The 13,994-nt window shown below is 55.9% G+C and overlaps 1 protein-coding gene across 2 annotated transcripts in view; it reads right to left on the reverse strand.

Moving 5' to 3' along the window:
• The window catches only part of LOC128699201 (adenosylhomocysteinase-like 1), a 562,478-nt gene that overhangs the window by 421,023 nt on the left and 127,461 nt on the right, over positions 1-13,994 (reverse strand). The gene's annotated exons all lie outside the window — the stretch shown is intronic.

The raw sequence follows: 13,994 nt of genomic DNA on the forward strand, positions 1-13,994 counted from the left end.
ACTACACCCAGGCCAGCCTGACTCCCGCCAACCCCAACACTACACCCAGGCCAGCCTGACTCCCGCCAACCCCAACACTACACCCAGGCCAGGCCAGGCCAGCCTGACTCCCGCCAACCCCAACACTACACCCAGGCCAGCCTGACTCCCGCCAACCCCAACACTACACCCAGGCCAGCCTGACTCCCGCCAACCCCAACACTACACCCAGGCCAGCCTGACTCCCGCCAACCCCAACACTACACCCAGGCCAGCCTGACTCCCGCCAACCCCAACACTACACCCAGGCCAGCCTGACTCCCGCCAACCCCAACACTACACCCAGGCCAGCCTGACTCCCGCCAACCCCAACACTACACCCAGGCCAGCCTGACTCCCGCCAACCCCAACACTACACCCAGGCCAGCCTGACTCCCGCCAACCCCAACACTACACCCAGGCCAGCCTGACTCCCGCCAACCCCAACACAACACCCAGGCCAGCCTGACTCCCGCCAACCCCAACACTACACCCAGGCCAGCCTGACTCCCGCCAACCCCAACACTACACCCAGGCCAGCCTGACTCCCGCCAACCCCAACACTACACCCAGGCCAGCCTGACTCCCGCCAACCCCAACACTACACCCAGGCCAGCCTGACTCCCGCCAACCCCAACACTACACCCAGGCCAGCCTGACTCCCGCCAACCCCAACACTACACCCAGGCCAGCCTGACTCCCGCCAACCCCAACACTACACCCAGGCCAGCCTGACTCCCGCCAACCCCAACACTACACCCAGGCCAGCCTGACTCCCGCCAACCCCAACACTACACCCAGGCCAGCCTGACTCCCGCCAACCCCAACACTACACCCAGGCCAGCCTGACTCCCGCCAACCCCAACACTACACCCAGGCCAGCCTGACTCCCGCCAACCCCAACACTACACCCAGGCCAGCCTGACTCCCGCCAACCCCAACACTACACCCAGGCCAGCCTGACTCCCGCCAACCCCAACACTACACCCAGGCCAGCCTGACTCCCGCCAACCCCAACACTACACCCAGGCCAGCCTGACTCCCGCCAACCCCAACACTACACCCAGGCCAGCCTGACCCCCGCCAACCCCAACACCCCACCCAGGCCCGCCTGACTCCCGCCAACCCCAACACTACACCCAGGCCAGCCTGACTCCCGCCAACCCCAACACTACACCCAGGCCAGCCTGACTCCCGCCAACCCCAACACTACACCCAGGCCAGCCTGACTCCCGCCAACCCCAACACTACACCCAGGCCAGCCTGACTCCCGCCAACCCCAACACTACACCCAGGCCAGCCTGACTCCCGCCAACCCCAACACTACACCCAGGCCAGCCTGACTCCCGCCAACCCCAACACTACACCCAGGCCAGCCTGACTCCCGCCAACCCCAACACTACACCCAGGCCAGCCTGACTCCCGCCAACCCCAACACTACACCCAGGCCAGCCTGACTCCCGCCAACCCCAACACTACACCCAGGCCAGCCTGACTCCCGCCAACCCCAACACTACACCCAGGCCAGCCTGACTCCCGCCAACCCCAACACTACACCCAGGCCAGCCTGACTCCCGCCAACCCCAACACTACACCCAGGCCAGCCTGACTCCCGCCAACCCCAACACTACACCCAGGCCAGCCTGACTCCCGCCAACCCCAACACTACACCCAGGCCAGCCTGACTCCCGCCAACCCCAACACTACACCCAGGCCAGCCTGACTCCCGCCAACCCCAACACTACACCCAGGCCAGCCTGACTCCCGCCAACCCCAACACTACACCCAGGCCAGCCTGACTCCCGCCAACCCCAACACTACACCCAGGCCAGCCTGACTCCCGCCAACCCCAACACTACACCCAGGCCAGCCTGACTCCCGCCAACCCCAACACTACACCCAGGCCAGCCTGACTCCCGCCAACCCCAACACTACACCCAGGCCAGCCTGACTCCCGCCAACCCCAACACTACACCCAGGCCAGCCTGACTCCCGCCAACCCCAACACTACACCCAGGCCAGCCTGACTCCCGCCAACCCCAACACTACACCCAGGCCAGCCTGACTCCCGCCAACCCCAACACTACACCCAGGCCAGCCTGACTCCCGCCAACCCCAACACTACACCCAGGCCAGCCTGACTCCCGCCAACCCCAACACTACACCCAGGCCAGCCTGACTCCCGCCAACCCCAACACTACACCCAGGCCAGCCTGACTCCCGCCAACCCCAACACTACACCCAGGCCAGCCTGACTCCCGCCAACCCCAACACTACACCCAGGCCAGCCTGACTCCCGCCAACCCCAACACTACACCCAGGCCAGCCTGACTCCCGCCAACCCCAACACTACACCCAGGCCAGCCTGACTCCCGCCAACCCCAACACTACACCCAGGCCAGCCTGACTCCCGCCAACCCCAACACTACACCCAGGCCAGCCTGACTCCCGCCAACAACACTACACCCAGGCCAGCCTGACTCCCGCCAACCCCAACACTACACCCAGGCCAGCCTGACTCCCGCCAACCCCAACACTACACCCAGGCCAGCCTGACTCCCGCCAACCCCAACACTACACCCAGGCCAGCCTGACTCCCGCCAACCCCAACACTACACCCAGGCCAGCCTGACTCCCGCCAACCCCAACACTACACCCAGGCCAGCCTGACTCCCGCCAACCCCAACACTACACCCAGGCCAGCCTGACTCCCGCCAACCCCAACACTACACCCAGGCCAGCCTGACTCCCGCCAACCCCAACACTACACCCAGGCCAGCCTGACTCCCGCCAACCCCAACACTACACCCAGGCCAGCCTGACTCCCGCCAACCCCAACACTACACCCAGGCCAGCCTGACTCCCGCCAACCCCAACACTACACCCAGGCCAGCCTGACTCCCGCCAACCCCAACACTACACCCAGGCCAGCCTGACTCCCGCCAACCCCAACACTACACCCAGGCCAGCCTGACTCCCGCCAACCCCAACACTACACCCAGGCCAGCCTGACTCCCGCCAACCCCAACACTACACCCAGGCCAGCCTGACTCCCGCCAACCCCAACACTACACCCAGGCCAGCCTGACTCCCGCCAACCCCAACACTACACCCAGGCCAGCCTGACTCCCGCCAACCCCAACACTACACCCAGGCCAGCCTGACTCTTGCCAACCCCAACACTACACCCAGGCCAGCCTGACTCCCGCCAACCCCAACACTACACCCAGGCCAGCCTGACTCCCGCCAACCCCAACACTACACCCAGGCCAGCCTGACTCCCGCCAACCCCAACACTACACCCAGGCCAGCCTGACTCCCGCCAACCCCAACACTACACCCAGGCCAGCCTGACTCCACCCAGGCCAGCCTGACTCCCGCCAACCCCAACACTACACCCAGGCCAGCCTGACTCCCAACCCCAACACTACACCCAGGCCAGCCTGACTCCCGCCAACCCCAACACTACACCCAGGCCAGCCTGACTCCCGCCAACCCCAACACTACACCCAGGCCAGCCTGACTCCCGCCAACCCCAACACTACACCCAGGCCAGCCTGACTCCCGCCAACCCCAACACTACACCCAGGCCAGCCTGACTCCCGCCAACCCCAACACTACACCCAGGCCAGCCTGACTCCCGCCAACCCCAACACTACACCCAGGCCAGCCTGACTCCCGCCAACCCCAACACTACACCCAGGCCAGCCTGACTCCCGCCAACCCCAACACTACACCCAGGCCAGCCTGACTCCCGCCAACCCCAACACTACACCCAGGCCAGCCTGACTCCCGCCAACCCCAACACTACACCCAGGCCAGCCTGACTCCCGCCAACCCCAACACTACACCCAGGCCAGCCTGACTCCCGCCAACCCCAACACTACACCCAGGCCAGCCTGACTCCCGCCAACCCCAACACTACACCCAGGCCAGCCTGACTCCCGCCCACCCCAACACGACACCCAGGCCAGCCTGACCCCGCCAACAACTACACCCAGGACTCAGCCTGACTCCCGCCAACCCCAACACTACACCCAGGCCAGCCTGACTCCCGCCAACCCCAACACTACACCCAGGCCAGCCTGACTCCCGCCAACCCCAACACTACACCCAGGCCAGCCTGACTCCCGCCAACCCCAACACTACACCCAGGCCAGCCTGACTCCCGCCAACCCCAACCCTACACCCAGGCCAGCCTGACTCCCGCCAACCCCAACACTACACCCAGGCCAGCCTGACTCCCGCCAACCCCAACACTACACCCAGGCCAGCCTGACTCCCGCCAACCCCAACACTACACCCAGGCCAGCCTGACTCCCGCCAACCCCAACACTACACCCAGGCCAGCCTGACTCCCGCCAACCCCAACACTACACCCAGGCCAGCCTGACTCCCGCCAACCCCAACACTACACCCAGGCCAGCCTGACTCCCGCCAACCCCAACACTACACCCAGGCCAGCCTGACTCCCCGCCAACCCCAACACTACACCCAGGCCAGCCTGACTCCCGCCAACCCCAACACTACACCCAGGCCAGCCTGACTCCCGCCAACCCCAACACTACACCCAGGCCAGCCTGACTCCCGCCAACCCCAACACTACACCCAGGCCAGCCTGACTCCCGCCAACCCCAACACTACACCCAGGCCAGCCTGACTCCCGCCAACCCCAACACTACACCCAGGCCAGCCTGACTCCCGCCAACCCCAACACTACACCCAGGCCAGCCTGACTCCCGCCAACCCCAACACTACACCCAGGCCAGCCTGACTCCCGCCAACCCCAACACTACACCCAGGCCAGCCTGACTCCCGCCAACCCCAACACTACACCCAGGCCAGCCTGACTCCCGCCAACCCCAACACTACACCCAGGCCAGCCTGACTCCCGCCAACCCCAACACTACACCCAGGCCAGCCTGACTCCCGCCAACCCCAACACTACACCCAGGCCAGCCTGACTCCCGCCAACCCCAACACTACACCCAGGCCAGCCTGACTCCCGCCAACCCCAACACTACACCCAGGCCAGCCTGACTCCCGCCAACCCCAACACTACACCCAGGCCAGCCTGACTCCCGCCAACCCCAACACTACACCCAGGCCAGCCTGACTCCCGCCAACCCCAACACTACACCCAGGCCAGCCTGACTCCCGCCAACCCCAACACTACACCCAGGCCAGCCTGACTCCCGCCAACCCCAACACTACACCCAGGCCAGCCTGACTCCCGCCAACCCCAACACTACACCCAGGCCAGCCTGACTCCCGCCAACCCCAACACTACACCCAGGCCAGCCTGACTCCCGCCAACCCCAACACTACACCCAGGCCAGCCTGACTCCCGCCAACCCCAACACTACACCCAGGCCAGCCTGACTCCCGCCAACCCCAACACTACACCCAGGCCAGCCTGACTCCCGCCAACCCCAACACTACACCCAGGCCAGCCTGACTCCCGCCAACCCCAACACTACACCCAGGCCAGCCTGACTCCCGCCAACCCCAACACTACACCCAGGCCAGCCTGACTCCCAGCCTGACTCCCGCCAACCCCCCCACTACACCCAGGCCAGCCTGACTCCCGCCAACCCCAACACTACACCCAGGCCAGCCTGACTCCCGCCAACCCCAACACTACACCCAGGCCAGCCTGACTCCCGCCAACCCCAACACTACACCCAGGCCAGCCTGACTCCCGCCAACCCCAACACTACACCCAGGCCAGCCTGACTCCCGCCAACCCCAACACTACACCCAGGCCAGCCTGACTCCCGCCAACCCCAACACTACACCCAGGCCAGCCTGACTCCCGCCAACCCCAACACTACACCCAGGCCAGCCTGACTCCCGCCAACCCCAACACTACACCCAGGCCAGCCTGACTCCCGCCAACCCCAACACTACACCCAGGCCAGCCTGACTCCCGCCAACCCCAACACTACACCCAGGCCAGCCTGACTCCCGCCAACCCCAACACTACACCCAGGCCAGCCTGACTCCCGCCAACCCCAACACTACACCCAGGCCAGCCTGACTCCCGCCAACCCCAACACTACACCCAGGCCAGCCTGACTCCCGCCAACCCCAACACTACACCCAGGCCAGCCTGACTCCCGCCAACCCCAACACTACACCCAGGCCAGCCTGACTCCCGCCAACCCCAACACTACACCCAGGCCAGCCTGACTCCCGCCAACCCCAACACTACACACAGGCCAGCCTGACTCCCGCCAACCCCAACACTACACCCAGGCCAGCCTGACTCCCGCCAACCCCAACACTACACCCAGGCCAGCCTGACTCCCGCCAACCCCAACACTACACACAGGCCAGCCTGACTCCCGCCAACCCCAACACTACACCCAGGCCAGCCTGACTCCCGCCAACCCCAACACTACACCCAGGCCAGCCTGACTCCCGCCAACCCCAACACTACACCCAGGCCAGCCTGACTCCCGCCAACCCCAACACTACACCCAGGCCAGCCTGACTCCCGCCAACCCCAACACTACACCCAGGCCAGCCTGACTCCCGCCAACCCCAACACTACACCCAGGCCAGCCTGACTCCCGCCAACCCCAACACTACACCCAGGCCAGCCTGACTCTTGCCAACCCCAACACTACACCCAGGCCAGCCTGACTCCCGCCAACCCCAACACTACACACAGGCCAGCCTGACTCCCGCCAACCCCAACACTACACCCAGGCCAGCCTGACTCCCGCCAACCCCAACACTACACCCAGGCCAGCCTGACTCCCGCCAACCCCAACACTACACCCAGGCCAGCCTGACTCCCGCCAACCCCAACACTACACCCAGGCCAGCCTGACTCCCGCCAACCCCAACACTACACCCAGGCCAGCCTGACTCCCGCCAACCCCAACACTACACCCAGGCCAGCCTGACTCCCGCCAACCCCAACACTACACACAGGCCAGCCTGACTCCCGCCAACCCCAACACTACACACAGGCCAGCCTGACTCCCGCCAACCCCAACACTACACCCAGGCCAGCCTGACTCCCGCCAACCCCAACACTACACCCAGGCCAGCCTGACTCCCGCCAACCCCAACACTACACCCAGGCCAGCCTGACTCCCGCCAACCCCAACACTACACCCAGGCCAGCCTGACTCCCGCCAACCCCAACACTACACCCAGGCCAGCCTGACTCCCGCCAACCCCAACACTACACCCAGGCCAGCCTGACTCTTGCCAAACTCACCGTTAAAACACACAATTATTATGATTATTATTAACATTTCCAAGATACTGTAATTATTTCCTCAGCTTCTTATATAGCCCACCAAGAGTTATCCTGACAGAGCCTTTAATGTTAAGAATTTCAATATTCAGTCTTACAGGTACACACAGTGTTGCTGGTGCAAGTCTTACAGGTACACACAGTGTTACTGGTGCAACAGTCTTACAGGTACACACAGTGTTACTGGTGCAACAGTCTTACAGGTACACACAGTGTTACTGGTGCAACAGTCTTACAGGTACACACAGTGTTGCTGGTGCAAGTCTTACAGGTACACACAGTGTTGCTGGTGCAAGTCTTACAGGTACACACAGTGTTGCTGGTGCAAGTCTTACAGGTACACACAGTGTTGCTGGTGCAAGTCTTACAGGTACACACAGTGTTGCTGGTGCAACAGTCTTATAGGTACACACAGTGTTACTGGTGCAACAGTCTTACAGGTACACACAGTGTTACTGGTGCAACAGTCTTACAGGTACACACAGTGTTGCTGGTGCAAGTCTTACAGGTACACACAGTGTTACTGGTGCAACAGTCTTACAGGTACACACAGTGTTGCTGGTGCAACAGTCTTATAGGTACACACAGTGTTGCTGGTGCAACAGTCTTATAGGTACACACAGTGTTGCTGGTGCAACAGTCTTATAGGTACACACAGTGTTGCTGGTGCAACAGTCTTATAGGTACACACAGTGTTGCTGGTGCAACAGTCTTATAGGTACACACAGTGTTGCTGGTGCAACAGTCTTATAGGTACACACAGTGTTGCTGGTGCAACAGTCTTACAGGTACACACAGTGTTGCTGGTGCAACAGTCTTATAGGTGCACACAGTGTTGTTGGTGCAACAGTCTTATAGGTACACACAGTGTTGCTGGTGCAACAGTCTTATAGGTACACACAGTGTTGCTGGTGCAACAGTCTTATAGGTACACACAGTGTTGCTGGTGCAACAGTCTTATAGGTACACACAGTGTTGCTGGTGCAACAGTCTTATAGGTACACACAGTGTTGCTGGTGCAACAGTCTTATAGGTACACACAGTGTTGCTGGTGCAACAGTCTTATAGGTACACACAGTGTTGTTGGTGCAACAGTCTTATAGGTACACACAGTGTTGCTGGTGCAACAGTCTTATAGGTACACACAGTGTTACTGGTGCAACAGTCTTATAGGTACACACAGTGTTGCTGGTGCAACAGTCTTATAGGTACACACAGTGTTGCTGGTGCAACAGTCTTATAGGTACACACAGTGTTGCTGGTGCAACAGTCTTATAGGTACACACACAGTGTTTGCTGGTGCAACAGTCTTATAGGTACACACAGTGTTACTGGTGCAACAGTCTTATAGGTACACACAGTGTTACTGGTGCAACAGTCTTATAGGTACACACAGTGTTGCTGGTGCAACAGTCTTATAGGTACACACAGTGTTGCTGGTGCAACAGTCTTATAGGTACACACAGTGTTGCTGGTGCAACAGTCTTATAGGTACACACAGTGTTGCTGGTGCAACAGTCTTATAGGTACACACAGTGTTGCTGGTGCAACAGTCTTATAGGTACACACAGTGTTGCTGGTGCAACAGTCTTATAGGTACACACAGTGTTGCTGGTGCAACAGTCTTATAGGTACACACAGTGTTGCTGGTGCAACAGTCTTATAGGTACACACAGTGTTGCTGGTGCAACAGTCTTACAGGTACACACAGTGTTGCTGGTGCAAGTCTTATAGGTACACACAGTGTTGCTGGTGCAACAGTCTTACAGGTGTGTTGCTGGTGCAAGTCTTACAGGTACACACAGTGTTGCTGGTGCAACAGTCTTACAGGTACACACAGTGTTACTGGTGCAACAGTCTTATAGGTACACACAGTGTTGCTGGTGCAACAGTCTTACAGGTACACACAGTGTTGCTGGTGCAAGTCTTATAGGTACACACAGTGTTGCTGGTGCAACAGTCTTACAGGTACACACAGTGTTACTGGTGCAACAGTCTTATAGGTACACACAGTGTTGCTGGTGCAACAGTCTTATAGGTACACACAGTGTTACTGGTGCAACAGTCTTATAGGTACACACAGTGTTGCTGGTGCAACAGTCTTATAGGTACACACAGTGTTACTGGTGCAACAGTCTTATAGGTACACACAGTGTTGCTGGTGCAACAGTCTTATAGGTACACACAGTGTTACTGGTGCAACAGTCTTATAGGTACACACAGTGTTACTGGTGCAACAGTCTTATAGGTACACACAGTGTTGTTGGTGCAACAGTCTTATAGGTGCACACAGTGTTACTGGTGCAACAGTCTTATAGGTACACACAGTGTTGCTGGTGCAACAGTCTTACAGGTACACACAGTGTTGCTGGTGCAAGTCTTATAGGTACACACAGTGTTGCTGGTGCAACAGTCTTATAGGTACACACAGTGTTACTGGTGCAACAGTCTTATAGGTACACACAGTGTTACTGGTGCAACAGTCTTATAGGTACACACAGTGTTGCTGGTGCAACAGTCTTATAGGTACACACAGTGTTACTGGTGCAACAGTCTTATAGGTACACACAGTGTTACTGGTGCAACAGTCTTATAGGTACACACAGTGTTGTTGGTGCAACAGTCTTATAGGTGCACACAGTGTTACTGGTGCAACAGTCTTATAGGTACACACAGTGTTGCTGGTGCAACAGTCTTATAGATACACACAGTGTTGTTGGTGCAACAGTCTTATAGGTACACAGTGTTACTGGTGCAACAGTCTTATAGGTACACACAGTGTTGCTGGTGCAACAGTCTTATAGGTACACACAGTGTTGCTGGTGCAACAGTCTTATAGGTACACACAGTGTTGTTGGTGCAACAGTCTTATAGGTACACACAGTGTTGCTGGTGCAACAGTCTTATAGGTGCACACAGTGTTGTTGGTGCAACAGTCTTATAGGTGCACACAGTGTTGCTGGTGCAACAGTCTTATAGGTGCACACAGTGTTGCTGGTGCAACAGTCTTATAGGTACACACAGTGTTGCTGGTTCAACAGTCTTATAGCTACACACAGTGTTGTTGGTGCAACAGTCTTATAGGTACACACAGTTTTGTTGGTGCAACAGTCTTATAGGTGCATACAGTGTTGTTGGTGCAACAGTCCTATAGGTACACACAGTGTTGTTGGTGCAACAGTCTTATAGGTGCACACACTGTTGCTGGTGCAACAGTCTTATAGGTAAACACAGTGTTGTTGGTGCAACAGTCTTATAGGTACACACAGTGTTGCTGGTGCAACAGTCTTATAGGTGCACACAGTGTTGCTGGTGCAAGTCTTATAGGTACACACAGTGTTACTGGTGCAACAGTCTTATAGCTACACACAGTGTTGTTGGTGCAACAGTCTTATAGGTGCACACACTGTTGCTGGTGCAACAGTCTTATAGGTAAACACAGTGTTGTTGGTGCAACAGTCTTATAGGTACACACAGTGTTGCTGGTGCAACAGTCTTATAGGTGCACACAGTGTTGCTGGTGCAAGTCTTATAGGTACACACAGTGTTGCTGGTGCAACAGTCTTATAGCTACACACAGTGTTGCTGGTGCAACAGTCTTATAGCTACACACAGTGTTGCTGGTGCAACAGTCTTATAGGTAAACACAGTGTTGCTGGTGCAACAGTTTTATAGGTAAACACAGTGTTGCTGGTGCAACAGTCTTACAGGTAAACACAGTGTTGCTGGTGCAACAGTCTTATAGGTGCACAGTGTTACTGGTGCAACAGTCTTATAGGTACACACATTGTTGTTGGTGCAACAGTCTTATAGGTACACACATTGTTGTTCGTGCAACAGTCTTATAGGTACACACATTGTTGTTGGTGCTACAGTCTTATAGGTACACACAGTGTTGCTGGTGCAACAGTCTTATAGGTACACACATTGTTGTTGGTGCAACAGTCTTATAGGTGCACAGTGTTGCTGGTGCAACAGTCTTATAGGTACACACATTGTTGTTGGTGCAACAGTCTTATAGGTGCACAGTGTTGCTGGTGCAACAGTCTTATAGGCACACACAGTGTTGCTGGTGCAACAGTCTTATAGGTACACACAGTGTTGCTGGTGCAACAGTCTTATAGGTACACACAGTGTTGCTGGTGCAACACACTCACTACCAACAACACATGAAAACTTCCACAGTTCAGTTCAACTGAGTATACAAGACATCGCAGGTGGTGAATCATGCACTGACACTGCCCCAGTGAATTTAGTGCTCCAGTGAATTTAGTGCTCCAGTGAATATAGAGCTCCAGTGAATACAGTTCTCCAGTGAATACAGTGTTCCAGTGAATACAGTGCCCCAGTGAATACAGTGCCCCAGTGAATATAGTGCTCCAGTGAATAAAGTGCCCCAGTGAATACAGTGCTCTAGTGAATATAGTGCCCCAATGAATATAGTGCTCCAGTGAATATAGTGCTCCAGTGAATATAGTGCCCCAGTGAATATAGTGCCCCAGTGAATATAGTGCTCCAGTGAATATAGTGCTCCAATGAATATTGTGCCCCAGTGAATACAGCGCTCCAGTGAATATAGTGCCCAGTGAATATAGTGCTCCAGCGAATACAGTGCTGCAATGAATACAGTGCTCGTTAATATAATGCTCCAGTGAATACAGTGCTCCAGTGAATATAGTACCCAGTGAATATATTGCTCCAGTGAATACAGTGCCCAAGTGAATACAGTGCTCCAGTGAATATAATGCTCCAGTGAATACAGTGCTCCAGTGAATATAGTGCTCCAGTGAATATAGTTCCCCAGTGAATACAGTGCCCCAGTGAATATAGTTCCCCAGTGAATATAGTGCCCCAGTGAATATAGTGCCCCAATGAATATAGTGCCCCAGTGAATATGGTGCTCCAGTGAATACAGTGTTCCAGTGAATACAGTGCTCCAGTGAATACAGTGCTCCAGTGAATATAGTGCTCCAGTGAATATAGTGCCCCAGTGAATATAGTGCTGCAGTGAATACAGTGCTCTAGTGAATCTAGTGCTCCAGTGAATATAGTGCTCCAATGAATACAGTGCTCCAGTGAATACAGTGTTCCAGTGAATATAGTGCTCGTGAATATAGTGCTCCAGTGAATACAGTGCTCCAGTGAATATAGTGCTCCAGTGAATACAGTGCTCCAGTGAATATAGTGCTCCAGCGAATACAGTGCTCCAGTAACTACAGTGCTCCAGTGACTACAGTGCTCCAGTAAATACCAGTGGTCGGTTTTGTGATGTTTTCTGCTCCTGGAGGCAGGCAGGCAGGCAGGCAGGCAGGCAGGCAGGCAGGCAGGCAGGCAGGCCTATAACTTATGTTGGTTAGGTATTACCTAGCCTACTACTGGTACATGCAGCTGGTAGACATGAGAAACATGTGTTAGTGAAGCTGAGTCAGTGCCTGCCGTGCTGACGACCTGCCAGACAAGCGACTGCACCAGCTATAAAATGCCCGAGTAAGAGGGGAAGCAACCTGCATGCGACAAGCTTGGGAAAAATAAGACAACGTGAAATGGAGAGGGAAGAGAGGAGGAAGGCACAGAAGAAAGAGGAGGGGAAGGGTAAGTTTATTCATGTATACACAAATACAGTTACATAGATTATCATACATAGCAGCATATGTGTAAAGAACCTAGGATAACCCAAAAAAGCCAGAGTGACTTATTTCCATTGAAGTCTCTTGATAGGGGATAGTGAGATCAAGAAGAAGGCACATAAGAAGAGAGGAACAGGCAATAGCGAGAGGGTAGGAGGAAGACACAGAAGAAAGGAGGGAGAAGAGAGTGAATAAGCACTACCTGGAGAGGTAGCAAGCACAGCATCAGCTGCACCAGGAAACACCCGCACCTTGCTTCCCCTCCATCGCGACGTCCTTGGGCAAGTTTTTACACCCCGCTCCCCTACTCCCATCCCTCCACATCCCACTTCCCCTCCCACCACTCCCATCCCTGTTCTCTTACCTATACCGTGTACCGCTTTCCCATTTATTATTCCTTCATCGTCTTTACTGTCCTTCCATGACGACCACTTCTGAACCGGATTTTGGCTCTAAGACCACCTGTGACGCTATCAGTGAAACCACCTGTGACCCTATCAATGAAGCCACCTGTGACCCTATCAATGAAACCACCTGTGACTATCAATGAAACCACCTGTGACCCTATCAATGAAACCACCTGTGACTATCAATGAAACCACCTGTGACCCTATCAATGAAACCACCTGCGACCCTATCACTGAAATCGCTTGTGAACCTATCAATGAAACCACCTGTGAAACTATCAATGAAACCGCTTGTGAGCCTACCAATGAAACCACCTTTGACCCTATCAATGAAACCGCCTGTGACCATATCAATGAAACCGCCTGTGACCCCATCAATGAAACCACCTGTGACCCTATCAATGAAATCGCTTGTGAACCTATCAATGAGATCCTTGTGAACCGGACACTTATCCTAGCACTAAGACCACTCTTGTACTTGGTACTAAGACCACTCATGTACCTGGTACTAAGACCACTTCACCACAAACTTGTAAAATCATTTCCTGGTGGTATTTCACACTATAATAACCTGTTCCTCCCTACCCCTGGCATCCCTCGTCTCCCTTCCACCTTGCCACACCCATGCCTTAGGCTCCCTCCCTTCATTCCCTGCTAGCGTGTAGCCTT

Source organism: Cherax quadricarinatus, chromosome 54 (assembly GCF_038502225.1).
Source record: "Cherax quadricarinatus isolate ZL_2023a chromosome 54, ASM3850222v1, whole genome shotgun sequence".
In the NCBI taxonomy this organism is placed as follows: Eukaryota; Metazoa; Arthropoda; class Malacostraca; order Decapoda; family Parastacidae; genus Cherax; species Cherax quadricarinatus.